General features: G+C 43.2%; 1 protein-coding gene and 1 pseudogene across 1 annotated transcript in view; one reads left to right on the top strand and one right to left on the bottom strand.

Moving 5' to 3' along the window:
* The window catches only part of DPP6 (dipeptidyl peptidase like 6), an 890,123-nt gene that overhangs the window by 560,391 nt on the left and 301,779 nt on the right, over nt 1–27,953 (bottom strand). The gene's annotated exons all lie outside the window — the stretch shown is intronic.
* On the top strand, nt 2,165–2,966 carry LOC142449005 (small ribosomal subunit protein eS1 pseudogene; annotated as a pseudogene).

Genomic DNA, 27,953 nt, shown 5'->3' on the forward strand with positions numbered 1-27,953 from the left:
CAGAGTTTTAAAAGGTAACGAAGGAGAGGGAGAGAAAGCCAATGGCAAAGAAAGTCAGAGGTGGGGAGAGGGCTGAGGAAGACGTTGGTGAGGGTGAACACCAAGCCGTGATTAACAAAGACCAGAAAGAGGCAGGTCACCAGAAGCATCAGACTTTCCTGAGGGAGAAGAGGGAAGGAGAAGCCGGCATCAGTTATAAGTATCCTACTGCTCTGCGAAGTGTGGGGCCCCCTGGATCCGCCTGATGTGGCAGGGGTACACAATCCATAACTCATATGAGGTCTGTAACCCAAAGTCCACCCAGATTGTCGCACACCCTGAGTGGGTAGAGGAAAACTCCAAGTTTGGGGCCAGTTGGTCTAAAGTTGAGGCTGGATGGGGTCTTGGGGACCACTAAGATCTGGCAAGCCCCTGCTGCCCTTGCCAAAGGTGGCTAAGGAGGGAAGGGAGAGGAGGCTGGCTAGTCTGAAAGTGAGGAAGTTACGGAGACTCTTAAGCTTGCAGTACAAGGAGGCAGAGCATGAACGAGAGCAGGGTTGCATAAGAAGCTGGAGTCTGAACACAACAGGAAGAAAAGCTGAGCTTTCCACAGGATGCAGCTGGCTTGTGGAGTGAGATCTGTTATCTACAGCACACCTCCATATCGGTGTGGGAGGTCCATGATCTTATTCTCTCTGGACTCGTTTACACAGCTGGTGCGGTGAGCAGGTTTCACCGGAACGACCTTGGCGTCACTTGCATGCATAGCATTTTGGCCCATAGCTCGATAGGTCAACCAACAAGGTCCATACTATTGCTTTCAGCCAGGGTGGCCCTAACTAATCACCCCCCACCCCCAGCTGGGAACTGGGTAAGAAAATTCATGTATAACCAGACTGCACATTTAGATCAGTCCGTTGCTTCCACTGCTGTGTGCTGAGAGAGAATGCTCGTGTGGGGGTAGTGGTGGAGCACTGGGGGTGCTGAGCAGAGAGCCATACCCTTGCCTTCCCCTCCAGAAAGTCATTGCTCCATAACAATCTCACATTCAAGAAGGCATCCAGAGGCACCTCTTAAATCACCCACAGAAGATGCCTCAGATTGTTCAGGAATGATCGTTCAGTGCTCTCGTGCATGGGCCAGCCTTCAAAGTCCAGGATCCGTGTAATGAACCCCGCCGGAAGAGCAGGATCAGACAGGAGAAAAACAGGCAGTAGCCTCTCCACGCAGGCTGGCTTGGAGCGAATCCCAAGCAAGTGATGTCTGATTTGGACTCACTTAGACTCCAGTGTTTACAGCTCTCCATCACCCACAAGGGGTACCTTTCATCTAGGCTACCTCAGGCCCATTCGTGGCTTGCCCTTATCCCCTGAAGCACACATGTCCAATTAAAGCTTGTTTGCGGGGCATGTGTGACAACTTCATCCACCCTGCAACGTGACCCAGGCGGCTGAGTCTCCCCGCCCTTCTAGTGGGCTTACAAGCTCCCTGAACCCTGGCATTTCACAGCAGAGGAGGAACACGCAGTTGAGAGCATTTGGCCTCCTCAGCTGGGAAGGTCTCTTGTCTGTAGATTTGTTGTTGGCTCCTTTGTTTGTCTGTTTGTTTGTGGAAAGGGGTCTTTGCTTCCAGGTCTGCACTCAACTGCTCACTCAAAGGTAAGCTGGCAGTCTCTGCCCTGACAGAAAATCTGTTCGGAATAGCCTGCCAGCTGACACGTCTGCCATCCAGGGACTCATGGTGGCAATCTGGCTACCCATCTAACTCCTGTGTCTACCATCTCAGGGTACCAAGAGGAAGCAGCCTGAGCCCAAGAGCCTATTATCTACATCTGAGTTCACATGAGAGAGACGTGACCTATCCATCAATCACACTTCTTTTCCTCTTCAGAAGCAAGAACCCATCCAACAGAAATGCCATTTCTCTCACAGTAGGGGAGGTCCTTTTGCATGTCCACATTTTATTAGTTTCAAAGAGGATTTCTTGGGCAGACATCTCAAATCTCCTCTGACTCAGAAGCAGACCACAGACCCACATAGGCATGAAGGACACCAAGAAGCATACTCGGATGAGCTCATTCGAGCAGATTCCTGGGCTCACTTTCCTGAAGGACTACTTCCCATCGCGTGTTTTTACTTCCATCAAGAATAGATGAAAGGGCCCCTATGGCTCTCTGCACGACGCCATGGTGGTTGGCAAGAACAAGCGCCTTACCAAAGGTGGCAAAAAAGGAGCTAAGAAGAAAGTGGTTGATCCATTTTATAAGAAAGATTGGTATGATGTGAAAGCACCAGCCATGTTCAATATAAGAAATATTGGGAAAACACGAGTCACCAGGACTCAAGGAACCAAAATTGCATCTGATGGCCTCAAGGGTCGAGTTTTTGAAGTGAGCCTTGCTGATCTGCAAAGCGATGAGGTTGCTTTTAGGACATTTAAGTTAATTACCGAGGATGTTCAGGGCAAAAACTGCTTGACCAACCTCCATGGCATGGACCTGAGACGGGACAAGATGTGCTCCACGGTCAAGAAATGGTAGACCATGACTGAAGCTCATGTTGATGTCAAGACTACCAATGGGCATCTACTTTGTCTGTTCTGTGTTGGTTTTACTAAAAAACGCAGTAATCAGATTCGGAAGACCTCTTATACACAGCACCAGCAGGTCCGCCAAATCCGAAAGAAAATGATGGAAATCATGACCCGAGAGATGCAGACAAATGACTTGAAAGAAGTGATCGATAAATTGATTCCAGACAGCATTGGGAAAGACATAGGAAAGGCTTGCCAGTCTATTTATCCTCTCCATGATGTGTTTGTCAGAAAAGTAAAGATGCTGAAAAAGCCCAAGCTTGAATTGGGAAAACTCATGGAGCTTCATGGTGAAGGTGGCAGTTCTGGAAAAACTACTGGCGATGAGACAGGTGTAAAGTGGAGCGAGCTGATGGCTATGAGCCACCAGTTCAAGAATCTGTTTAAAATTCAGACTTAATTTTAACAAATAAAAGATCCTATTGTGAAAAACAAAATAATAGGTGAAACCGTTGAAATATGTCTGTAAGCATCTTCTTGGGTTCTAAGTCGGAACATTTGGAAGAATTTACGTCTCACATACTACAGAAAAATAGAAGAGTTTTAAGTGAGTTGTATTCAAAAGATCAAATACATTTTTAGTGAGACTGCTCAATTTTAACTAGCCAGCTGAAGTAACTGGTCCAACCCTTTTGACAAGAGCTGAGGAGTACAAGAATGGGATAAAGCACAGGTTTCCAGTGCAGACGAGTTTCCATTCAACAAATAACTCTGATTCATGTATCTGCTGCTCCAGAATCTACTGCTGGGTCTACCTTGTTACAAAATCTGGCCCAGCTGTGACTGTGCAGATCAAGCAGTTATCTGCCTGGCTTGATTTGACAAACAAAAGGGCCACCGCTACCACCCCCACCCCCTACACCCATGCACTTCTTTCTAGCTACTATCCAAAAATAAAATATGTTTTGTGTGTCCCACAGGTCTGCCCGTGTGTCTAAAATTGGTACTATGCATCTTCAAGTATCAAAATTTCTTGTTAAATGTCATACACTTCCTAAATCATCATCTTATCGTGAGATTAATTGCATTATGACCATGGGACACCTCAGCCAATAGACGATGGTCATTTCGCTGAGAAAGCTGGGTAGCTATGGGGTAGAGAGTGTGAAATTTAGCCAGACAAGGCCGAGGACACTAGAGAACAGCACTGATGGGCGGGAGAGGCTAATTGGGAGAGAACCAGCTTATCATGCACAACAAGGTCACTGCAGTTTCACTGAGGGCGCCTATTCATGTCAACATGAGCATAAAGCGAACTGTAGAGTTTAGCTACAGAAGCGAAGAACAACAAAGGGGACCACCCCACCAGAGTTTAGCTTCTCAAATGAGCCTGCAGCTGACTGCTATCAGGAAGACACGGATCTTCGGTACAGAGTTCCCGGCTCCGTTCATACCCTGCAGAGCCACTCTTCTGTCTGCACCACCAATGTTAGAAGAGACTAGATCTCAAGGAAATCACCAGGAACCTTCTAGCTCTCTGCCACTGCTCAGTCATCCAACTGATTCTGACTCAGAGTGACCCTAAAATTCTGAGGCTGCAGAACTCTATGGACTTAATTTTGTCCAGTTTCTCTAGCTCAGTGCAGCTCAACTTTCTGCGGCAGCAGGGTCACCTGGATGGCTTACGACAGTGTTGCTGAATTGCCACCCCAAGTCTCTGATTCGGTAGATCTGGGAGGGGGTCTCCCGGATGTATATGTCTAATAATTTCTGAAGTCCTGCTGCAGTTGCTGCTGCTGCTGCCAGAAGACCGCACTGGGAAACCACACTTGCCGATTGATTAAACACTAATTCAGGAGTGAGTTGAGTTTCTCTTCATTTATCAGAAAAGCTGCCAGAGTTTACCGACCCCATGCTTATGGTTAGGGCAATGCGATTTATTTTAATTAGTACTATTCATTATCCAGTAGCTTTCAAAATTGTGTTCATCCCACAATGTAAAGCAAACCCTATATTACAACCTAATCACAGACATGCAAAATTAAAATAAAGGTTTCAAGAAAGACTGTGTTCTTCCTACCCATGTTATCTACATTAATAGTCTTGAAATGTATTTCTCCTACTGTTTTGTTCAAAGAAAATGGTGGATGTTACTCCTTTCAAATTTTCTTTTAAACTTTGGGTGGATGTAACTTAGGGTAGAAGTCAGAACTTAGGGTAGAAGTCAGGTAGTCAAAACTAAAACATGCACAATAATATTTAAATTATTTTTAATGAATGGAGAAGTCACAATTCTAAAACCCCATTGCCATAAAATTCTTTTAAGCATATGCTTTTCAAATTGTTAAAAACAAATAAACTAGAAATGCCAGAAATTTAAATGCATCATTTGTAAGATTCATTTGAGAAAGTCAGACCAGTCAACATCGAAAAAAAACAACTTTGAATTTGGTAAAAGTGTTTCGAATGTGGTATCTCTCTCTGTAGTATCACGTGTTTGGATGCTAACTGAAAGATTAGCGTTTCAAGTCCAGAGAGATGTGCCTCCGGAACAAAAGGCTTCATGCTCTCCTCCTTAAAAGCCAGCCTTTGCAAACTCTCCAAAGCACAGTACCACACTTGACCAATGCAAGGCCATGATGCGTCAAGATTCTTCACAGAAATGAGAAGAATTAATAATGCACAATCCAATATGACAACCCATGGTCTCACAGAGAAACTCCAACAACTACCAGAAAGCAGGCAGTAATAGTGGCACCTGTGGGAGGCAGTGACATCATGAAATATGGTAGGTCCCTCCTGAGTTAGAAGCTCCTGAGACCCTAGCCACATGTCTCAGTCACTGTCACCTGGAAGCAGCCCAGGGAAACCAGCAAGCTGCTCCACTGTGTGGCAGTAACAGATGATCTCACTCCACATCTCTCAGTTATCTCAGTGTACCGAAGGCATACTTGTATCACAGCATGGATCCTGCCCTACGAAATGAAAAGGGCTGTCTCTTGGAAAAGAATAACACATAAAATACATTGGCTTCTATTTCTGAAAAGTGTCTCAAATGCAAAACAATCAAATAAGCAAGTTTCCCATGCATGTTCAAACTCTTTCTTGTAAATCAGTTTGACAGGTATTCTATACAACTCTCTTACTGAAGACAGTTCTGAGAAATTCTCAGGAGTTTACAGGAAATACATTATATTGTTCCTGATGTTGTTTGTTGTCAACAAGTCAATTCTGATTCGTGGAGAGCTCACGTGTCCGTAAGACATTCAAGGCTGTAATCTTTCTGAAGCAGATAACCAGATCTTACTTCTGAGGCATCTCTGGGGGGTTTGAAGTACAAACCTTTCAGTCCATTCAGTGCCCAACCCCTCCACCACCCATGAAGACGAGGCAAAACTGAAACCTTGATAATGGTGAAGAAAAATATCTCCCGAGCTCTTTCAACCTTATGATTCTTTAAACCTTTAAAAAACCATTTCAGTGGGTTCTGCCTACTCGAATAATTCAACCTCACACTTATGAACTCTATTGATTAGGAAAATGCTAATGGAGCCGTTACCCCAAAGGCAATGATCTTCACCTTAGTTGCATGTTACATGAATGCTTTTTAAAGTATAATTTCCCTGTGTTCAGATCTGCTCCGGAGCAATTAAAGGAGGATGTGTGTGGATGAAGTTCCGGCAGTGCACTTCTCAGAGCTCTGCGTGATTTTACTCTGCGCACAAAGTTAAGAGCCTTTCCCCTATCAGGCAATGGAGGCAAAGACTATTTTCTGATCTCTCTGGATCACAGTCCTCATAGATGTCCCAAGGACGTTTTGCTAGCTAAGCAAGTCAGCTCATGGATGAGCGCAACATAGAACTTCCTTGCAAGACGTTCAACTACCTTGCAAGATGTTGAGCCACCTCAAAAGAAACAAACACGTGGAACTCCACTTTAGAGGAGAAATAAAGTGTGACATTAGGGCCCAGCCAAGAAGTTGAACCATCGCCAAGAATCAACAGCTGGTCCAAGGAGCCACCACAATAGTGCGGAGAAACCCAATAAGCTTGACCGGGACAGTGAAGAAATCAAAGAGCCAGCCAAGCGGTCCATTTAAACCCGGGTAGAGACACTGACTTTTTAGAGAGCTAGGAACCAAGGAGACATCAACTCCTGCTCTCTCCAACTCTACCCGGGGTGAGTACGCCGATAAAGGCAATGCTTGTTGGAACTACGATGTTACAATGATATGTGTGAAGAGTGTTGTTGTTATGCCCTTATGCTCATACTTGCCTCAATACTTTTATCCTTAGTAGTTTGAGTTATTTTTAGATTGTTTGATGTGTGTTTGCAGTGAATAAACCGAGCATTCAAAAATGTCTAAGAGCGTTAAGTGATTATTGATCGTGCAGATCATGACACTCATGCTTTTTCTGATCTCTCTGGATGACGGTACATCTTGCTAGCCAGGCAAGTCAGCTCATGCTTTCCTCCATCTCTTCCTCATTTGGTGCCAAGAGGACCTGCAGCCCTCTCAAAAGGACTGAGTTGCATTGCCATATCTCTTCAATGTCAGCAATGTCACTTGGAGGCAGCTTATGGCTCAGTCATAAGCTGTGCTAGGATAATCACCTCAGGTGCTGGAAGAAGAGGCTCTGAAGCCTGTACGGGACATAACAGTGCACTCGCTTAGCTCTGGATGAAGGTTCCCTTCACATTTCTAAAAGGGCAGCAAACTTGAAAGGCTAGGCCTGGCATAATAATTAGAGAATCTGTGCTGTGAATTCTACACGAAGTCAGTGGACCACTCCAAGAATAAATGGTTCGTGCGCTTTTCCAATTTGATTTGAAAATCAGCTTCCCATGTTTCTGTTCTGTTAAACCCAGGTGCACATTAGAGGCAATTGAGACCTCTTTTCAGACTACGAAATAATAGAAAAGGTCTCTCTGGGTTCTTTGTTTCTTAGCTTCGCCCAAATGCAAGTGTAGGTCATAAGCTGCCCTTGGCAGTTCATATTATAGGGTATATCTGTGCACTACAACTTGGTTCTGTAAATCTGGTCGCATCGAGTTTATTTTCATTGTGGCCCTCCTTTCCTTTCTGGGAGAAGCTCAATGGCTAGCTTGGCAAAACGCAGTGAAGCATCTGGTGTTGAACAAGCCCTTTAATTCTATGTGGTTAAACAGTCATCTACGGTGTCATTAACTCCTGAACGATCCATTTCTTGAAATAATGGTTAAAATGAAGTTGCTTGCTCTCAGTCAGTCACTGTGCCAAATAAGGGATCCATGCATGTAGTCCAGTCAAACCAGTTATTTGGCATTGAAAATCCAGCATAATTTGTTGACAGCATGTCCCCATTCCCACCCGTTGCGTGTGGATGACCGGGGTCATTTGAGCACATGTCTCCAGAATCAGGACACCAGGCTGGACTAAATGCAAGCTAATGTGCAGGGGAGAAAGGCAGCCTTCTGCACATGGCTGGCATTTGGAATGGGAGGCTTACAGCTACTTGATCATCTCTAGTGGCCAAGGTTGAGTTAGGAGACAGAGGAAGTTACAGTGAATCTCTTCCTGATGGAGAATTCACACCCAGGGCCAACTGCTCTTGATGACCTTGGAGGTGCCTCACAGTTTTAGATGATAGACCACAGATTTCAGATCATGGCTTTCTTGGGCTCAAAGGCACACGTCAAGAGAACATTGAAAGAAGAGTCAGCCCTGGAGTGAAAAATGCTGTCTGAGCCCACTTGTGTGAAGGGTTTAGACGAGGTAAAGGCATAAAGACAAAAATGCATTAGAAACTGTCAGGGTCTAAGGTGAGAGGACGTGGGGCGTCATTGTTTGGGGCACTCTGAGTTTTTATTTAGGGGAGTGAAAACCATCTGGAAAGAGTGATATTGTGAAACAAAGTGAATGCAGCTATTTCACTGAGTTATTCACATAAAATTATTGAAACATCCCATTTAAAAATATACATATTTATAGAAATATAATTGTGTACATATACATATATATTTGTGTAAATACACATATATGTATAGATATAAATCCTCTAGTAAAAGTATTAATTAAGAAAGTGGGAAATTGAAAAAATGACAAAACATTGTGGGTTGGGGCATTCCGTTCCCATTTTCCAGTTGGGAAATGACTCTATATAGCAGGGTGGAACTGCCCCTTGGGTTTACAAGACTGTATATATATATATATATATATATATACATGTATATATATATATATACATGTATATGTAAGAATATTCTTAGGCACACATATACAATGGGCTTCACAAAGTTCATAGACAAATTCTATATCTCTCAATTCTTTTTTTTCCACAAACTTTAAAAAATCTACATACACACAATCCCAGGGCCATGTGGTGCTTCCTTCTGTTGTGAGAGTCACTCTGTCAGGACCCAACATCAACAATAACAACACACATGCACACACACACATTCACACTTAGACTTCACGGCTTTGCTTCTCCAGAGATCCCATAAGGAAATATGCACCCAGGAGAGGGAGAAAACGAAGGAGAAACAGAGAGATTCTCCTTCAGGGAGGTATTGATTCTACATAATGGGAATTGGATAACTTGGAAGCAGGTAGTGAGGAGGATTGCACAACTTGGATACCATAATCAACGTCCGTGAACCCTGTGTCACGGATGACAGGTGGTGCTGATTCCGTCGGCACTCATCGTGTGACCTTCCGTGCGATAGATCAGAGCGCTGTCCGGTTTGGCCCCACCCTCAGAGCGTTTCTCTGTTTGAATTCTCTATTGCAGCCACTGTTTCAATCCATCTCCTTGGGGATCTTTTTTTCCTACTGACCCTCTACTTTATCCAGGATGATAATGTCCTTCTCCTGGGACTAGTCTCTCCTGATGGCATGCCCAAGTATGTGAGATGAAACCATGCCATCTTTGCTTCTAAAGAGTATTCTCATTGTACCTCTTCTTCTGATACCCCATCATGTATTCAACAGCTTAATTAAAATGTTCCAATCCGTCATCAGTCTTCTTATTCATTGTCCAGCTTTCGCATGCACATGAGGTAAACCCCAGTTAGAGCTGCCTGCACCTGAGTCCTCAAAATGACATCTCGGTTCCCTAACACTTTGAAAGGAATTGCACATGTTGAGAACTGTTGAATACGTGTTTGCTGAGTTAAATTTTCCATGACAAAAGATTAGAGCCTTAACTGACAACTCTCGTTCCATCAGAGAATCCTATGCAAAAGGCACCTGGAAATATTTGCAAGAAGCCAATGGCCCACAGAATCCAGCCCCCAAGATGCATCATTTCTATACCCGAACATAAACTCTCATCAGGCTCAATAAAAATCCCATGCCTAACAGAAGGCAGATCTAGAGTAGGCCATCAGTGATGGATTACCGGTGGGAGAGGATGATAATTATACTGCTTCCTGTTATTTTGGTGTCCTATACTTACTCTCTATTTATATCACATAATTTAATTTTTTGGAATACAGTCATAAATCACAAATGCTGGTCACTTAGAAAGAACTCATTGTTATGCACAGCTAATTTAAAACCTGGCGATCGTTTCCCCCCGTGTTTTCCAATTCTTTATATAGAGCTGGACCCATCGATCTGTTATTTACAGACTTTCGCTTTTACAGAGCACTACATCAAGCAGATTCCCATGGCATTCATAACATTGCATGCACCAGTCTGCTTTCTTTGCATCCCAGGAAATTCCTCGGCTCTCATGGCTCACTGACTTGGGGACATGCCCACAACCTGGTAGTGAAGCACTGAGGAGACAGGTGTGAAGAAAAGTGTCCAGACTTGAGAGATGAAGGAGGATTGGACCTGTTAGGGGATCTCAAGTGGTCCTCATTTCCTCCAGAATCCCCTGAGGTAGGTGTCCCTCAACAGCCCACCATTCCGAGTTTTATCCTGGCTACTTGGATGACAGGTATTCTAGGAATAAGCAAAGATAATATCATGCACCATTCCAAGTACTGAATGGCAGCTTAAGAAGAGCCTCATGCCACCTTCAATTCTTAAAGAAACACGAAGGGGAGGACGACGGGTACTAACATAGGAAAATGAGCCAAGAAGTGTTCAACATCTAAATCCCACATCTCAAAGCCAAGTGACTTTCAGGAGAACATTTTCCCCCCTCTATGCACATGGCTCTTCCACAGACAGCTATTATGCCATTTTTACCTGCCCACCAGAGAAAGTTTCTCCATCTCTGGCACCTTTCTACATTTTTCTAGATATCTCAAATTAAATAGAGAAATTTGTTTTCTTTAGAAAGGCCTTCTTGGCTAAACAAAAGTGCCCTAGTGCCTTTATATAAAGCCAAATATGTTATTTATAGATATTTGGGGCTACATATAAGGGGACATCAAAAAGTTCATAGAAAAAAATGGAATTCAAAGATAATAGCATTTTTTCACAACCTTTTTGAAGCCCTTCTGCAATGCAGGTTTGGAGTAAAAATTCCCAGACTCAAGCCCAGGCTGCTTAATATCTACTTGTAAAACAGACCTACCTAAATAAGTATATAATCAATGTTAGCCACTAATATTATAAACAAGAACCACAGGAATAGAATGTATATCTGAAAAATATTCCAAGATCATGTCCATCGTTGTACAAACGTGGGATGTGAGTGTAGGTTGGAAGGTGTGGGAAACAGAAGACTGGAAAGAGAGTGTACGTGGACACATTCTTGATTCTCATATTTTAAGAAGCCTGGCAGGCCAGGATTCTGGGTGGAGGGAGGCCTTCACACTTGTGGGTTAGGGATGAGTCCCAATCACATTCTGATAACTGAGGTTAATCCCCACTACAGACGCTCCCATACTAACGCTGCCTTCAAGTTGCCTCTTATAAGCACATGCTGAGCGCTCTCTAGCTGGCAGCTTTATCTATAGGAGCAGACATGTTGCTATTGTGCTCACTGCTCGGGGGACAGTCGCTCCCACTTACCTACTCCCAGCGCTGGTGCTAGGCTACCCCTCCAATGATCTCAGGGAACTTTAGGGCTCGGGTACAGCCCACTTTGTTAGGTATGTGGCTACCAGTCATTCGAGGAGGGACTTGCATGCCCTGAGCGTATCTAAGCTGACGTGGATAATACAAGCTTTCTCTCTCTCTGCAGGGACCAGGCTCCTGGAGTCATGGCAGAGGTGAAGACTCCAAAACTTTGTCTCTTAATTTCTTTCCCTCAATTCCATAACCATCCCCTAGAACCCACCCAGATGTGAGGCTGGATCTCACAGGCGGGGCTACTATTTGAACAGGCTTATTTTATTTATTTACTTATTTATTTTGAGTATACAGGAATTATTTGGCCTCAATTTTCTAAGAAAACTTGATTACATGTATCTCATGCTCTCTCTTTGCAGTTTGTGCTACAATGGTAGCTCGCATGTGATGCGGGGAAAAGCACAGTTTCAAAGGACACCCGTCACTCTATGAAGGAAAGGTGTCAGGGGAGCTTCCAGACTAACACAGACTAAGAAGGAAAACCTGGAAGTGTACTTCTGAAAAACAATAAAATAAAAACAAGGCTGCTGAAACCCTTAGGAAGATCAGCAAAACAAAACCCAGGGCATCCAGGGGGTGACCCTTCAGGCCCAGTGCTGAGAGTGGCAGTACCGGGAGGGTGGGGTGGAAACGGGGAACCGATTACAAGGATCTCCACATAACCTCCTCCCGGGGGGATGGACAACAGAAAAGTGGGTGAACGGTGACGTGGGACAGGGCAAGATATGAAAAAATAATAATTTATAAATTATCAAGGGTTCCTGAGGGAGGGGGAGCGGGGAAAAATGAGGAGCTGATAACAGAGGCTTAGGTAGAGAACAAATGCTTTGAGAATGATGATGGAAACGAATGTACACATGTACTTGACACACTGGATGGATGGATGGATGGATGGATGGATGGATGGATGGATTGTGATAAGAGTTGTATTTCTTGAGAGTGTATAACACCAGGAATTGTTCTAAAGTAAGCAAATAAAAATACCTTTAGGAGTTTGGCAAACAGAATACGGAACAGCACACAGAGACATGGACTTAGACGGTACTGGGGGTTCTTTCCACACGAGGCAGGAGCCGAGGGGTCAGGGTACTGATGTGGAGGAAGGCTCATTGAGATGTAGCATTCTGGAAGAGGCGAGTGCTTACCACACTGCTTCGCTCTCTACCATTTTCTACCAGGCCAGGAGCTCCCCAAGGCAAGACAGTGGCTTTTTCTCTGTATCTCTGATTCTTAATTCAGTGCCCAATAGCACATAAAACATTAACTATAAACAATAAATGTTATTTATTGTCTACTCTATTGTTATTCACAGTAAACAAACATGTTAACTAGTCACAACAAAATAGACGTTTTGGTGAAGAGGTGATACTAATCATACGGTGCTCACAGAGAGGCTAGACCATGGAAAACATGCTGCTTGTCAGGTGTGAGCAGTCAGCCGTCCCGCCTGTCATTTTCTCAGCCTGCCTCTCTGGTGTGTCTGCTCTCTCCTGCTACGTTGCTGCCCAGTACTACTTGCCACCGAGCCCCAGAATTTCCCCAGCTACATAAAACCATTTTCTTGAGTTCCAAGCGAAAAAAAAAAAACACTGTTTTTCTTGAATCCTAACAAGATCAATAACCGGTATAACAAACAAAAACCTTTTTGCCACTGAGTTGATTCCACTTCACAGCAGTCTCTGGCTCGTCAGATTAGAGCTGTGTTTCACAGCGTTTACAAATGGCCTTTCTTTGAGGGGCGGCCGTGTGGACTGGAATCTCCCACGTGTCAGCATTAGAAAGTGTCACCTGTTTGAGCCATTCCCAATATGCTCGGATAGCTATCGTGAACTTATTTGGAGGTTGAACAACAGGAAAAAAAATGCATCTTTTTCAAGGCCATGTAGGACATTTGCTCCGCTGCCCCGTATAGAAGCCTCCCGGTAGAGGTCCCTGCGGTCTCCCTGCCATTACCTTGCTTTCTCTTCCGTCGGCATCTCACACTTCCTATTCTTGTTACCTAGCGCACCTTACAACATACCTCACACAACCTGGCTTCCCTTGTGTCAGAAGCACCCAGGCACACGCACACATGCTGCTCAGAGTGGACAAACCGACAGGCCTAGAAAAGCATCCATCTCCAAAGATACAGCATTGGAAGGTTTATGAAATTCTAGAGACGGCTTTGGGTCTCAGCCATCTGTGAGTCTACACTAAGGTCCTGATCAGTAATGGGGTCCTGAGCAAAAACAGATCTGTTTCCTTTAAGTGCATCCTCCCAGCTGCAAGGTCACCGGCCATGACTGGCACATCTCACACAGTGAAGGCATGAGATCAGCTTTCCAGAACTTTCTATTTGAGTCAGAGGAGTCATGAGAAAGGGGGAAACTCCACTCAGATTGGGGCTCATGAGGGGAAAAATATCCACTTATAATCTCTCTAGTTGTTCAGCAGGAGCCTATCTCCTTTTGAGGGACGTACAACTCTCATTGAGAACAAACTTAGGCTCTTCCGAGAGTGCTCTGGTAATTGTGATGTCACCTACTTTCAAATCATTTTTTAGAAAAGGACCGCTTTCAAATCAGGTAATGAAAATCTAATCGTCCAGCCACCGAGGGTGGCCCCAAGCTTGAATGTATCACAGAGAAAGGGAGTTTATTTTCTGCCATTTTTAAGAGAAGTTATAAAAAAGCAGCATTTATTGACCTTACCAAAGCCTTTGATGCAATTAACAGCAATTTGGCTTGAATAAAACTTCATGTAATTGACCTTACTTCATTAGTTTGAAGATTATTTTACAAATGGAGAACAAAGTGCTATAATTTAACAGATGAACTACAATAACCTATTAAATGAATCTTATTTCAATCTGACAGACCCGAACTACTTTCTACAGAAAATGCAGAAATGACAAAGGCACTATACATGTTTGCTCTGAGATCAAAGAGAATTAATGCATTTTTTAAAGTTTATTTTAATTTTAGATGGATCGCCTTTTACTCTAACTTCTTGCATTGCATATTAAGACAGAATATTCCTTGTTCCCAATTCCAATTCATTTAAAATATAACATTTTCAAAACTCACTCTCACATCTATTGAGTTAATTTCAACTTGCAGTCAGTCTATACAATATTAAGATGATAAAATGCAGTGTTAGCATTATTACATCGTAACAGTGACATTTTTCCTTAAATGGTGGGCTTGGATGAAACTTTTGTCTAAGACATTTTAACCTATTTTTTTTAGCTCTTAAAATACAGTAATATTGTCTCTGTAGTGAAACTTGGAAGATTCATGAAACTTGTAATGCTAACTACAATAGTGCCAGGCTTCAAAAAGAGTTGCTAGTCACACCCAGGTTATATACCGTGATATACTGTTCCACTCTTTTAAACATGGTGTGCACTCTGCATTTGACATGAATTCAACCAAATTAACCTAAAACGAAGAAAGAGCTCAGCACTATGCACACAGGGAACTGTGCATTTTATGCTTTCTAATTTATTTAAATGAAGACTGAGAAGCCCATGGAATTTAGCTGTATATTACTCCTCAAATAGAGCTAAAAAAGGTGGGAGTTTCTAAAGAACTGGATGATTGCACAGACACTTTTAAAGTAATACAGCAAGAGGTGAGGTTCCATGTTACATAAATCCCTAATCCACAAATATGAAAAGATTTATTTGGTCAATGTTATGCTAAATACTGTGGGAGGTTAAAAATAAAATCCAAACTGTACTTATACCATAGTGAAAACAAAAGTTACAAAACAGCACAACACGAAGCCATACAAATCAATTTAAATTAGAACTAAGAATGCAAAGTCAGTATAGAATGTTAACTGCATTTCTGTATCACAATATAAACCAACAGGAAATTAAAAGGAAGGAAGCATTTCTATTTGCATCAAAGGCCTCGAAATATTTAGGCAGCAACCTCATTAAAAGTGTGCCATTATCTACACAGAAAACTATAACATGTTACCAAGAGAAATGAAAGACTGTCTAGATATACAGATTACAACTCAATGTAAAGAAGACTGAAATCCTTACAACTGGAACAATAGGTCACATCCTGATACATGGAGACAAGGTTGAAGTCAAGGATTGGGTCTTACTTGGATGCACAATCAATGCTCATGGAAGCAGCAGTCTAGAGACCAAAAGGCATACTGCTTCAGGGACTTCTGCAACACAAGAATTCTGTAGAGCATTGAAGCGTGAGGACATTTCTTTGAGGACTGAGGTGCACCTGACCCATGCCATGATGTTCTCCATTGAATCATGTGTATGTGAAAGTTGGACATTGAATAAGGAAGATGGCAGAAGATTAAATGCGTATGAATTGTGGTGCAGAGGAAGCATGTTGAAAGTATCATGGACTGCTAACAGGACAAACTGATCTGTGTTGGAAGACAGTCGGACCAGAGTGCTCTTCAGAGGCAAGCATGACAAGATTTCACCTTACATTCTTTGAACCTACTGTCAGGAGGGATCACTCCCCGAGAAGACATATTTGGTAAAGTGGAGGGACAGAGGACCAGAGGAAGCCCTCAACGAGAGGGAGGGACACAGTGGCTGCAGCAATGGGCTCAGGCACAGGAACAACGCTGAGCATGGCACAGGGCTGGCCAGTGTCTCACCTGCTTTGAACAGGGTCATTATGGTCAGATGGAGCCCACTCAATGGCACCTGACAACAACAACAAATATATGGAGGAGGGTGTTGCATTCCTGGATTGAAAATTATATATTGTAACCATGAGGGTAAATAAAAAGAATTGCTATAAAACCACTGGAACATTTATTAGACCAAAATATCAAAATTTGAAACTATTATTTCTCCACGTATCTGTGTCTACACACTTTTGAGGGCAGTGTTTCCATCTCTTTAATCCTTCCCCAAATAATTGTGTGCTTTTTGATAGGAATCACGCGATGACAGCACTTGGTTACTCAGCTTATGGTTGTTCTAATGTTGTTGTTTTTTAAAAGAAGATTTGTGAAAACAAAAATGTCTGAAGCGGCAAGATCAGGACTGGAGGGTGGAGGGTGGAAGCATTTCCTAATGAAGGTTTCACAGGACAGCCCTTGCTACCTGTGGAGAATGAGCACTTGGACTGTGGTGGGGGTGGGGGATGGGGTGATGGTGGTGGTGGGGTGGTGGTGGTGGTGATGGGGGGTTGGGGGTTGGGGGTGGAAGGGAAGAGACTCCTCAACACAACTTTGCTGGCCTTTTTCTCAACAATGGCATTTTGAATTTTCTTAAAACTTCTTCAGAATAAGCCTCCCAGGTCATCCTGTGTCAACTGAGATTTATCAAGCTTACCCCTTGATAACCATCTCGGTTGTCTAGTCACCATAAGCTTCTCGGCTGACCTTTCTGCCTTGAATTTAACCAGTTCAGCAAATAGCCGGGGACACTCTCTTAACAACGCATGTCTTACTAAGAGGACTTGTTTGCAGTCCTGTTTAGAGATACTGTTTGGGGAAAACCTGTGCACATATCAACTGGAATCCTACTAGCAAGAGCTTTGTCCTGCTCTCTTCTCGCCCACTGTTCCATAGATATAATGCTACCTGAACCCAAAAGACATGTTTTTGGATGGGTGTATTTGTATGTAAATGCAATGTGACAAGCTGATTCAAAAATTCTATGACAATATAAAGAAATAAGAGTAGTAAGGAAAATCAGAACCAAAAAATACATGATGCACTTAACCTACCAGGGATAAACACACAGCAATTGTGACTTTAGTGCAAGGATAAACAAATCAGTGGCCCCATCGTCCAGAACAGATCCATGTGTCTGAGATCTGTTAAGTCTTTACAAATGTCCACTCGAACAACAATGGGTGTAGTGGGTACCAGTTGGGCTGCTAAATAACCTCAAGGTCGGCAGTTCAAGACCACCAGCTGCTCAGAGCGTGGAAGACAGGACTCTCTACTCCCATTAAGAGTTATAGTTTCATAAACTCCAAAGTTTATAGAGTCACTGAGTCGGCATTGAGTGATTATTGTTCCTCCTAATTTGGGAATGATGGCTACATGTGAGGTGATTTCCACAGATAGTTTGAGCAAAAGGAATTTGACACAAAGGATAGATATTATATGATTACCATATATGAAGTTCAAAAAAATGTTGGTAATAGATATCAGAAGGACATTTGGGAGAGTAATTATTAGGATGTTGCATAAGGGGGTGCTGGTTGGCTATAGGTAATATCATATTTCTTGACCTAAACCAACTCCATTGCTGCAAAGTGGATTCTGAATCAGAGCAAAACTATGTAGAGTTTATGAGAGGTTAAAAATCTTTATGGGAGCAGACAGCCTTATCTTTCTCTCACAGAGCGACTATTGGGTTTGAACTTCTGATCTTGCTGTCAGCAATCCAATGCTTACGCAACAATACTACCAGGGTTCCTATTGTTTGCATTCATCTTTAAAAATGTATGGTCCTCTTGGACATTTACTTGTATATCCTTTATACTTAAAATTTTCAAGTATAAAAAAATTACAAAAGTGTATGCAAATTATATTTTAATTACAAAATATAGGGGGCATAATTGATGCTACTTAATGTGAACAACATTTGCCATGAAAATAATAAAATATGATAAAATATGTATAGGGAATAAATGAGTTGACCCATAGATTTAATAAACAAACTCACTGCCATTAAGTCCATGCTGGCGCTTAAGGACCCCACAGGAAAGAACAGAAGTGCCCGGGTGAGTTTTCGAGACTGCGACTTTCTGCAGGAATATAGAATCCAGCCGTTCTCTCAAAGGAATGCGTGGCAGTTTTGAACTACTGCCCTTGTAGATCACAGCCCAACATGTAACCACTATGCCACTGAAGAACTAGAGGATGCTTAAGCGAAGAACATTGCCCCTAGAGTAATACGATCATCTGTGAAGAGGAAATAGTCTATCTCTAAATGTGTGCTAAGTAAATGTGGACTAAGTAAAATTCTATTCAAAGGAACCTACAAGGATCCGGAACTAGAAAGAGGTTTTGTCTTCCGTGGGTAGAACTAACGAGCAGTTGATCCTCAGGCTGCACACAGATGCCAAAGGAGTGATTCCCAAATGAAGCCTTATTGTGCATCCGTGAGGGAGACAGACATAAGATGAGATCCTACCGTAGGGGCAGTAATAGGGAAGTGATTTGCCAGAAACCCTGCAAAGGGGAAGCTTGGGATCAGAGGGAAGTCAACCGATGAGCACGTGGGCCAGACTTACAAGCTCATCTGTGTTAAGAGCGATACCGGGTCCTTATCCGCCATGACACTCAGTGGCCAAATCCCTGTCAAACACGAAACAGAGCCTGTCGTCTGACAAACACTTGATAAATAGGAACTATCGTTTTTATTCGGAGTACAAACAATTAGCTCCCTTGGCTGCTGACCAGCAGGCTGGAAGCTGGAGGCCAACCAGAGGGGCTCAGAGAAAGGTTGCTAATCTCCTGGCAAAGATCAAGCCACCGAAAACCATGGGGAATGCCGTTGTCACAAATTGGAATTGACTCCCAGGCAACTGGCTTCTTCCCACTATTATTATAATTAGACTGAACATGGCAGAAAGGAAGAAGAAAGAAGGACATCTGAGGGATTTTGTTAGTCAAATCAATGTGTTGCTTGACTGGATAGGGACAAGAATCACAGAGAAACAGGAGTGGGGCGGGGGCTGCCTGCCAGAATAATTGGTTGGGGTGCGGGGGGCTGACACTGTACAAGCAGAAAGGAGGCACGGCTTACTTCTTCCTACTTTATGTACTTCACAGGGCCGGGGCTGGCTTCTTCCTTATTGCTTTGAATCCCCTGTGCCTAGCACAGTGCTTGCCCCATGGCCCAGGCTCCATAAATATACGATGAACTGAATAAAGCATGCACATATGAATGTCAGTGCAAATCCCCCCTGGACACTACGGGGCAGAGTCGAATGAGAAGGGAAAATTGACATACGAAATTATTTTTATAAAAAAAAGATGATCTTTTCAGTGGCATCTTATATTTGTTCTGTGAACCATGCCTGTCATTTCCCTGTGAAACTGCAGTCCGCTGGCTTAGTTTCACTGGCAGGCTTCTTGTCCCGGAATGAGTGGTGGTGTCGGAGTTGTCTCTGGATCTTTTGTTGATTTTCAGCAGGGAGCAGCTCCATCGGCCTAGCGTTCACATTAAGTAGGTGCGCTGTCTGTTTTGGCTTTGCCTGGTACTAATATTAAAGATGCCGGGCATCAGAGTGAAGGCTGGCTCCTCAAAGGACGTTGTCCAGTCACCAGAAGAAATACACAGGGGGAAATTAAAATTTTTCCTTCTTCCAACAATTCATCATCACTGGGAAATCTTGAATTAGATTAGAATGAGGGGCTGGCTCTGTGATGCTAGATGTGAACTGAGGGTGCTCACCCAGCCCAAATGTCTCTGCATTTTTCCAAGGCGCCTTCTCCTGGCGCTCGATGCATGTGGTACATCCATTAGGATGGATATCCTTCTACTTCAGTGAACCCCCCCCAGAAAAAGTCAGACTCTGGTCACAAAACCATAAGCCTGGTTCGTCATAGAGAGGAAAAATTACATAATCTAGATTTGTTTTCCTCAAACTGTGCTTCTGACATTTCAATGTGTACACAGATGACTGAGAGATCTTGTTAAAACGCAAACTCTGATGCAGCAGGTCTAGAGCAGACCCTGGGAGTCTGCAGGTCCAACAGCTGGCAGGCGATGCTGTTGCTACTGGTCCAGGGATCAAGTTATGGGTATCCTCAATAAGCATCAACGCAGGGCCTGGTCTTACTGACACGCCGTAGTGTATGTTTGCATTGAAGAAATTATTGGAGGATAAGGGAAGCGTTCAGCCCTCGGACTCTTAAAATAAAATAAAACAGACACAATAGAAGCCCATATTATTATAGTCCCAAGTCAGCCCATTGACAGCCACATTTTCTAATTTATTTATTTATTAACATCCACATTGCTATGAGGAGTCTGCCCAGCTTGTGCCTCTCTTAGCTGCTCAGGTGGTCATGACTATGTCTGTCAGACTTCCTCCATTGTGGACTTTGGCCTGAGGTCACCGGGATGGCACAGGGATGAGAATTTGCATAAAACCTGGCCAGGCTCTGGCTGCACCCAGAGGGTGGTGTCCTTGTGGCAGGAGAACACTGGAACACCAGGGCTTTGGCTCAGCTTTCGGGTTTCTCCAGACAGGAGGGTTTCCATTCACTGTGAGCACTCCCTCCAGGGGCCCCGTGTGGCCCCCAGCCTCTTCGGTCTGCTCTTCTTCCTCAATGGAAAATTCTGCCCATTTCAGGTTAAACTGCCACTTTCTGCAAAGTCCTGACAGATCTTTGTTTCAAGCACCGACCCACCCCACGTGCAGCTCAGAGGTCCAACTCCCAGCTCCCTATCGATGAAAACAATCATTTACATGCATTGAACACCTTTAAATACAAAATGACCTTTTAGAGTCTGTACACCAACCCCCTCTTTGTATGAAAAGAAGTACTACAATTTAGCACCTTTCTTTCCAACTCGTGCCTTTTTGTCAGCTTTGCAATTTCCATGATCACTCAGTTTTTAAACCAAAGAACCTTTTCAAACCTCCTCTTTTCGTTTAGTTTTGATTCCAGCGAAGCACATTTTCTTATTCTTTTAAGCCTTGTATAAGGAACCCTCGTGGCATAGCGGATAAAAATTGGGCCACTAACCAGAAGGTCGTAAGTTCCAAACCATGAGCCACTCTGTAGGAGAAAGATGAGGCTTTCTACTTCTGTAAAGAGTTACAGCCTCATAAACCCATATGGGCAGTTTAACCCTGTCTTAGAGGGTTGCTACGACTCAATGGCAGTGTTTTGGTTTGATTTGGTCACTCCTGGCATGGACCTAAGGTCCTCCACTTTGAATTCCTCCATACCTGTCACCCTCTCTCACCTGAGACACTGCAAAGGATCTTTCCTAGATATATGGATTATTTCTTGTATTTGGCTGCTAGCAACAGAGTCCCAGCATCAAAGTGACCTAAAGAAGATAGAAGGTCACTATTTCCCTGTGTGGGCATCTAAGTGTTCAGGATCCACAGTTAGTGCGAAGGCATTTGGGAGATCTCTGCTCTCAATGCTTCTTTCCATTTTCCATGTTGCCGTGCCAAGACTTTGGCCCTGACGGTCCACTTGTGATTATAGTACACTATAGAAACTAAAGTAACCCTGGTAGCATCCTGGTTATGCATTAGGCTGGGATCCACAAGGTCAGCAGTTTCAAACCTCTAGCAGCTTCTCTGGAGACAGATCGGCCTTTTTGGTTCTATAAACAATTACAATCTAGAAAACTCACAGAAGCACTTCTTCCCTGCATAATAGGGTCACTGTGAGTCAGTATTTACTCGATGGCAGTGTTTGATTTTGTTACAGGAACTAATGGGAAAGGGAACTTTCCTGCTGGGCCACTCACCTGTGTAAGGAACGTGGCCCCCTGCCCAGCCAAGCACAACCACATGACTGCCTGTTGGGTAGATCGTCCTTCTAATGAGAGAGGACACACTTTTAAAATGTAGAGTAGGCAAGAAACTAGAATTCACCTGCCACCCTTGCCTTCTTACCGCTCTCCTCTCTTCCTTTAATCCAGCATATGCCTATTTATTCTGCTGCCATTTCCTGCATAGCAGGGATTAGAGAGAGGAGAGTAATTTGGAAGCCGACACCGGAAGAACTCCTGATGGTTCCCATGGTACACTAAGGGCATGCCTCTATGTGGGTTAAAGCCCTACGTAGCTCCTCAGGCTATCAGAGAACAAACTTCAATCTCTGAGACCCACTATTCTTTCTCCTACTGTGCCCATCTCAAAGTTTCACATGTTCCAATGCCCACATCAAAACCCAGTTCCTTCCATGACACCTTCGCTGAACCGCTAGGGCTGGACTGCTCCAGACTTGGGCTACCGAGCACTTAAAATGTGGCCGATCCAGTCGGAGACATGCTCTGAGCAAAAAGTACACATGCATTTTGAGGACTTTGAAGGAAAATGTAAAATCTCTTTTTTTTAGTCCTTTGGAATAACATTTTGGATACATTGATATAATATGACATAATTTAAATATCTCAATTATTCTTACTCCTTGGGCCGCTCCCTTCATGATCAGTTGTTCAAAAGCACCAATCACTTCCTGGGAGAAAGATGAGGCTTCCCACCCCATCAAGAGTGACAGTTTGGGAAAGCCACAGGGCCAGTTGTGCTGTCCGCTCCAGGGTGGCTATGAGCCAGAGCTGATTCGATGGCAATGAGTTTGAAGGTTTGGGTTAACTCGGTTCACTGGAAAATTTTGAATTGCTCCCGTGGCTCCTATTTTAGAGCAGGTAGTCCTGCTCTAGCCTGCAGCGGCCCTACCTTCTGACCGTCTCCTTAGTTCTGACTGTCATGATACCTGAGACACAGACATTTCAGGTATGGTGTCATGAACGGTGATGTGCTGAGTACTACCTGAAAGTGTGGCAGTTTGAGCCAACTTAGAAGCACCTGAGACCAAAGGCTTGGAACCTGCTTCTGGAGAGCCAGAGCCAGGAAAACCCCATGGCATGTAGTTCATTCTCCACCAAAATGTAGGTGGTCGCTGTGAGTTGGAATCCAGAGGGTGGCAAGGTGTTTGGTTTGAGGTTCTTGCTATGTCTCCCCTGTCCACATTAAATGTGAGGTGTGTGTGATCCATGTGTAATTCCTCCACCGAGTATGTCATGCTATCACGTGCATGGCATGGGATCACTGGGGACTAGAACTGCCTTGGTCAGCGTCACCTACCCATAACACTCCGAAGTCTCCCAATGTCTGTACATGCGCCTCATGGATCAAGCTGTTCCTCCTTCTCAGCAAAAAGATCATATTTATGCTTCGGTTCCTGTGGAAGTTCCTTCTTATCCTTCCGCAGAGGGGCTGCAGTCCCATCTGTATCCACTCGGCACTTGCTGGCCCGTTGATTATCATGTTTCTCTGACTTGCTTATATCTTAATACATAGTCACCCTCCAGGCAGGCCTCCCCTCCTCCTTGCACCCAATAATAATCTTTTTTTTATTGTCCTCCTCCTTGCACCCAATAATAATCTTTTTTTTATTGTACACATCCAATACATTCTTGTCAAGTCACTGTGCATTCAGCTTGGCCAACTTCATTATTCATGGGATGTCCAGGCGAAACAACAACATGAATAAGCCTGAAAACATATTTTACTCCATGCATAAACAACTGGAATTCTAATTCTTACCTTTACTATCATGTATGTTTTGGGCACATGCATTTTCAGAAGACATCACTGTAGCCATAGAACATGGCGGGCACTAAATGACACAGCTATAAATCATCCAAATCAATGTATTGTAAGTGAATTGCCTTCTGCCTTCCAACAGGTTCCTAAAACTAATCCACAAATCCAAGTCTATTTATACTAGGATGCTGAGAATTTGCAGCCTAAAATATCAAGTCTATAGGAAAGTATTTGTGTCTTGGAATCAAATGGAAATACCAACATTTCTTAACTCAGATGTCAAAGAAAGAAACAACCATAACAACACAAGCATTCTCTCCCGTACCCTCTCTGCGCATCTATTTTTTGCTTATTAAACATATCTAATGAGGTGGGCTTCCTTGAAAGTAATAGTAGTAACTCAGTGGAAGATTTTCACTTATCAAGTGAGAGATCTAGGTTCAATTCACAGCCATTGTGTTTCGTATGCAGCCACCACTCATCAGCTAGTCAAGCAGAAACTAGATGGTTGTTTCGAGGCTACATTGGTTTCAGGAGAGCTTCCAGACCAAGATAGAGCAGGAAGAAAGGCCTGGCAATCTACTTTCAAAACTGAGTCCGGGAAAATGCTATGACTCAAAATGAGCTGATCTGCAGTGGACCATTTGGATCTGCAGTGGACCATTTGCAGTGGACCAGTGGGCCATTTGGTCCAGCATTTTGCTCTTTTCTGCCTGGGTTCCCCGAGAGCTGGTAGCCAACTGGACAGCAGCCAAGAGCAACAACAACAAAATTCTCTTTATGGAGCCAAATGCCTTACTGAAGCACCAGACAGTGGCTTTTCCCATTAAAGAAACAAACAAACTTGGAAAAGAATAGATGACTTACAGGACCAGACACATAATTAGAACTAACCACATTTACCAAGCTTGCTATGATCCCTTTACTTTTTGGAATTTTGGGGTGAATCAGGCCAGTAAGATAAACAAGAGGAAATCTAGGCTGCTGGAGAAAAGGAAGGGAGATGCTGGGAAGTTGAGGCAAAGGTGATGCTTTCAGAAACTGTTATTTCAGTCTTTATCAAACCACTAAGAATACTATGTTAAAAAACGAGCTTCAATCTGTAATTTTTAGAACTATTGTCAGAAGTCATTGTTTTTGGAGCAATTCCACATACTCCAGACAAGCTTGCCTCTGAGAGAGTGAGGAGAAAGCAGTAAATATGTCTTGGCACAAAAGTCTCTATGAAACGAAGATGCTGTCTGTGTAAGACTTTTTCATTCTCCAAGGTCCATGAGGCTAAAATGATTTTTATTTGCCTTGAGTTTGCTTCGATGACGATATCTCTTAACTAATTGGAAAAATTTCCCATTTATCCTGTATTTTTGTTACAGAAGGTACTCAGAGTGAAAAATAACATTGGAAACTTCAGACCTAGGAAGCAGAATTCCAGATTTAATTTAGCCTTTTACTTATTTGACACTTTGTATTAAAACTTCCAGTGCTATTTTAAAATGTCTTTGGTCAACCACTTAGATAAGGCAAACCTCATTTCAAGACTAGCCTCCTGCCAGGTTCAGATCACGTGCTCATTTGTTGTAAGCTCGTTTTGCTTTTGGAGGCTCAGAAAGGAAAATTATTCCATTCCACTACTTTCCATGCATCACCAAGGTCTCATTTTTACAATGCATCTATTAGGAGATAGGTATCGGGGACACAGAACTTCACCTAACCTCTTCTGCCTTAGATTATACATATGCAGATGATTTCAAACCCAAGGAAAGCAATATCCCGAATACCATGCCCACCAAACAAGTGGTTCCCAGGTTTACAAAGACTCCTCACAGTCTTTTTTTTAACCTCTGGGAGCTTAACTGTAAGTGATATCTAAGAGTGTGCCAGGATTTATGGACAGGGTTGGCTTGTTCCACAAGATGCCCCACTTCTTGCTGACAATTAAAGGAAGAGCCATTGGGTGGGGGAGTAGTGGGGGGGGGTGAGAACTACTTATTATTAAACATCTTATTCTCATGGTAACAGGATTTTTACCCTCTACTAGGCTCACAGGCGAAGAACACCTGTTATCTTTGTAAAATACCCATTCTTCTACTTGTGTCCTTTATTTTGTCCTTTGAACAGGACAAAATAAAAATGGTAATTTATTTCTAGTAATCTTCATGTAGAAGAAGAGATAGGCATATTTATATGTATACAGACTGAACACCAAAACACTAATTAAGCAAATTTAGATTTCCCCTTAATCAGACTCCCAGGTAATTAGCTGTCAGCTAAGATAAATTACAGTTTATTCCATTTTTATGTCACAGTTTGGTCAAATAAAGATTATGATTTAATGGCCGGATTTACTTGCTGATTTTTCATTCATATGAAAGGATTCACAAATATTGTCACTGGAATCTTTCAATGTTCTGAAAACGACTTCCTACTTAAAATATCACTCTGTAAACAAACAGTTTCATCCAGTGCTCAGGATGATCTACTGCAGCCTATCTATTTGAGACACAATACTATGTGGAGCCCGAGTTCCCATGCTCTGTGGGTATGCACGCAAGCCCAGGCAACAATGGAAGGACAGCGCTTAAGTGCAGAGCTGCAGGACACACCTCTTTACGTGATTGGAGACAGAGACAGAATTCAAACAGATTGGGTTTGGTAAAATTCCCCCACCTGACTGACGTAGCGTAAAATGATAAAGAGCCATCTGTAGGTGTGTGTGTGGTAGATTGGACCTGCATGACTTTTCTTTGACCAGTTTCAAGTACAGGCCTACAGGGGAATGAGTGGGAAGCATTAAGCCATGATTTAAGTGCAAATGGAAAGGTCACATAATTAGGAAATGTTCAGAAGTTGGAAACTCCAGAATCAAGATTGAATTTGTCATTGTTTCAGTGAGCCCCTTAGAAACACTTTTGTACAAAAATTAATGACCACATAAGGCAGGCAGATACGGTTAAGACCGTAACCCAGTGATTTAGCATACCTGGGCACAAGAGACAACTCAAAACTCTGAAAATGTAATCCAATTCATGACACACTGTTTGGTTTTTAGGTTACTCCAGATCCCTCAAAAATCGATGGGGTTTCAAATTAGACGAGTGTGAGCGTCTGGAGGTAGGTGTTTCACACCTGAAAAGACCGCAGGTTTGTCTGTACTCCGCGTAGGAAGACGCACTGGCCTTCGCTTTCGCCTGTGAATCTGAGCAAACTTCTAGGAGACAGTGAAATATAATTTACTTGCAAATACTTTCACCACAGGGAAAGTCAGAGGCATCTATCAGTGGGCAACGTATGGAATTCTGACTTACTGTGATACATTTGCAAATGCATTACAAAGTAGAGGGAAAGGCAGCTCACCTCTCTGAGCAAATCCACTTGGTGAAACATTATGGTAAGAAACGACCCTACCTTTTCCTTCATCCAACTATCTGTATTTCCATTTAAAAGTACATCTGTTTTAACTCATGGGATTGCCTTAGTAATTGAAAACTGACTGACTAGTTTGATAGGCTTAGTATTCTTAACCTGAATGGAACCCCACTTCTATATTTCTCAGCTACAAAGTTTGTTTGTAGAAGCTTTATTTGGTAAATATATATATATATATATATATATATATATATATATATATATATATATATATATGTTTCTAAGAAGCCTTGGTGGTGCTGTGGGCATTGAGCTGCTAAGTGCAAGGTTAGTGGTTCAAACCGACCAATCACTTCAAACGAGAAACATGAGGCTGTGTGACCATGAGGTGTTGAAGGAATCAGGTACCAGGCATCAACGAACAAAAAAATCATATCATTGTAAACGAGGGAGAGTTCAGAGTGGAGACCCAAAACCCGTTTGTAGGCCACTGGACGCCCCCTTACAGAAGGGTCGCAGGAAGGAGACGAGCCAGTGAGGATGCAGGGTAGCAACGATGAAACATGCAACTTTCCTCTTGTTCTTAAATGCTTCCTCGCCCCCCTCCCGTTATCATGATCCCAATTCTAACTTACAAATCTGGCTAGGCCAGAGGATATACATGGGTAAAGATAGGAAATGGAAACAGGGAATCCAGGACAGATCACCCCTTAGGACCAGTGGTGAGAGTGGTGATACTGAGAGGGAGGAGGGAAGGTTGGGTATAAAGGGGGAAATAATTACAAGGATCTACTATAACCTCCTCCCTGGGGGATAGACAACAGCAA

Source organism: Tenrec ecaudatus, chromosome 5, assembly GCF_050624435.1.
Source record: "Tenrec ecaudatus isolate mTenEca1 chromosome 5, mTenEca1.hap1, whole genome shotgun sequence".
Classification (NCBI taxonomy): domain Eukaryota; kingdom Metazoa; phylum Chordata; class Mammalia; order Afrosoricida; family Tenrecidae; genus Tenrec; species Tenrec ecaudatus.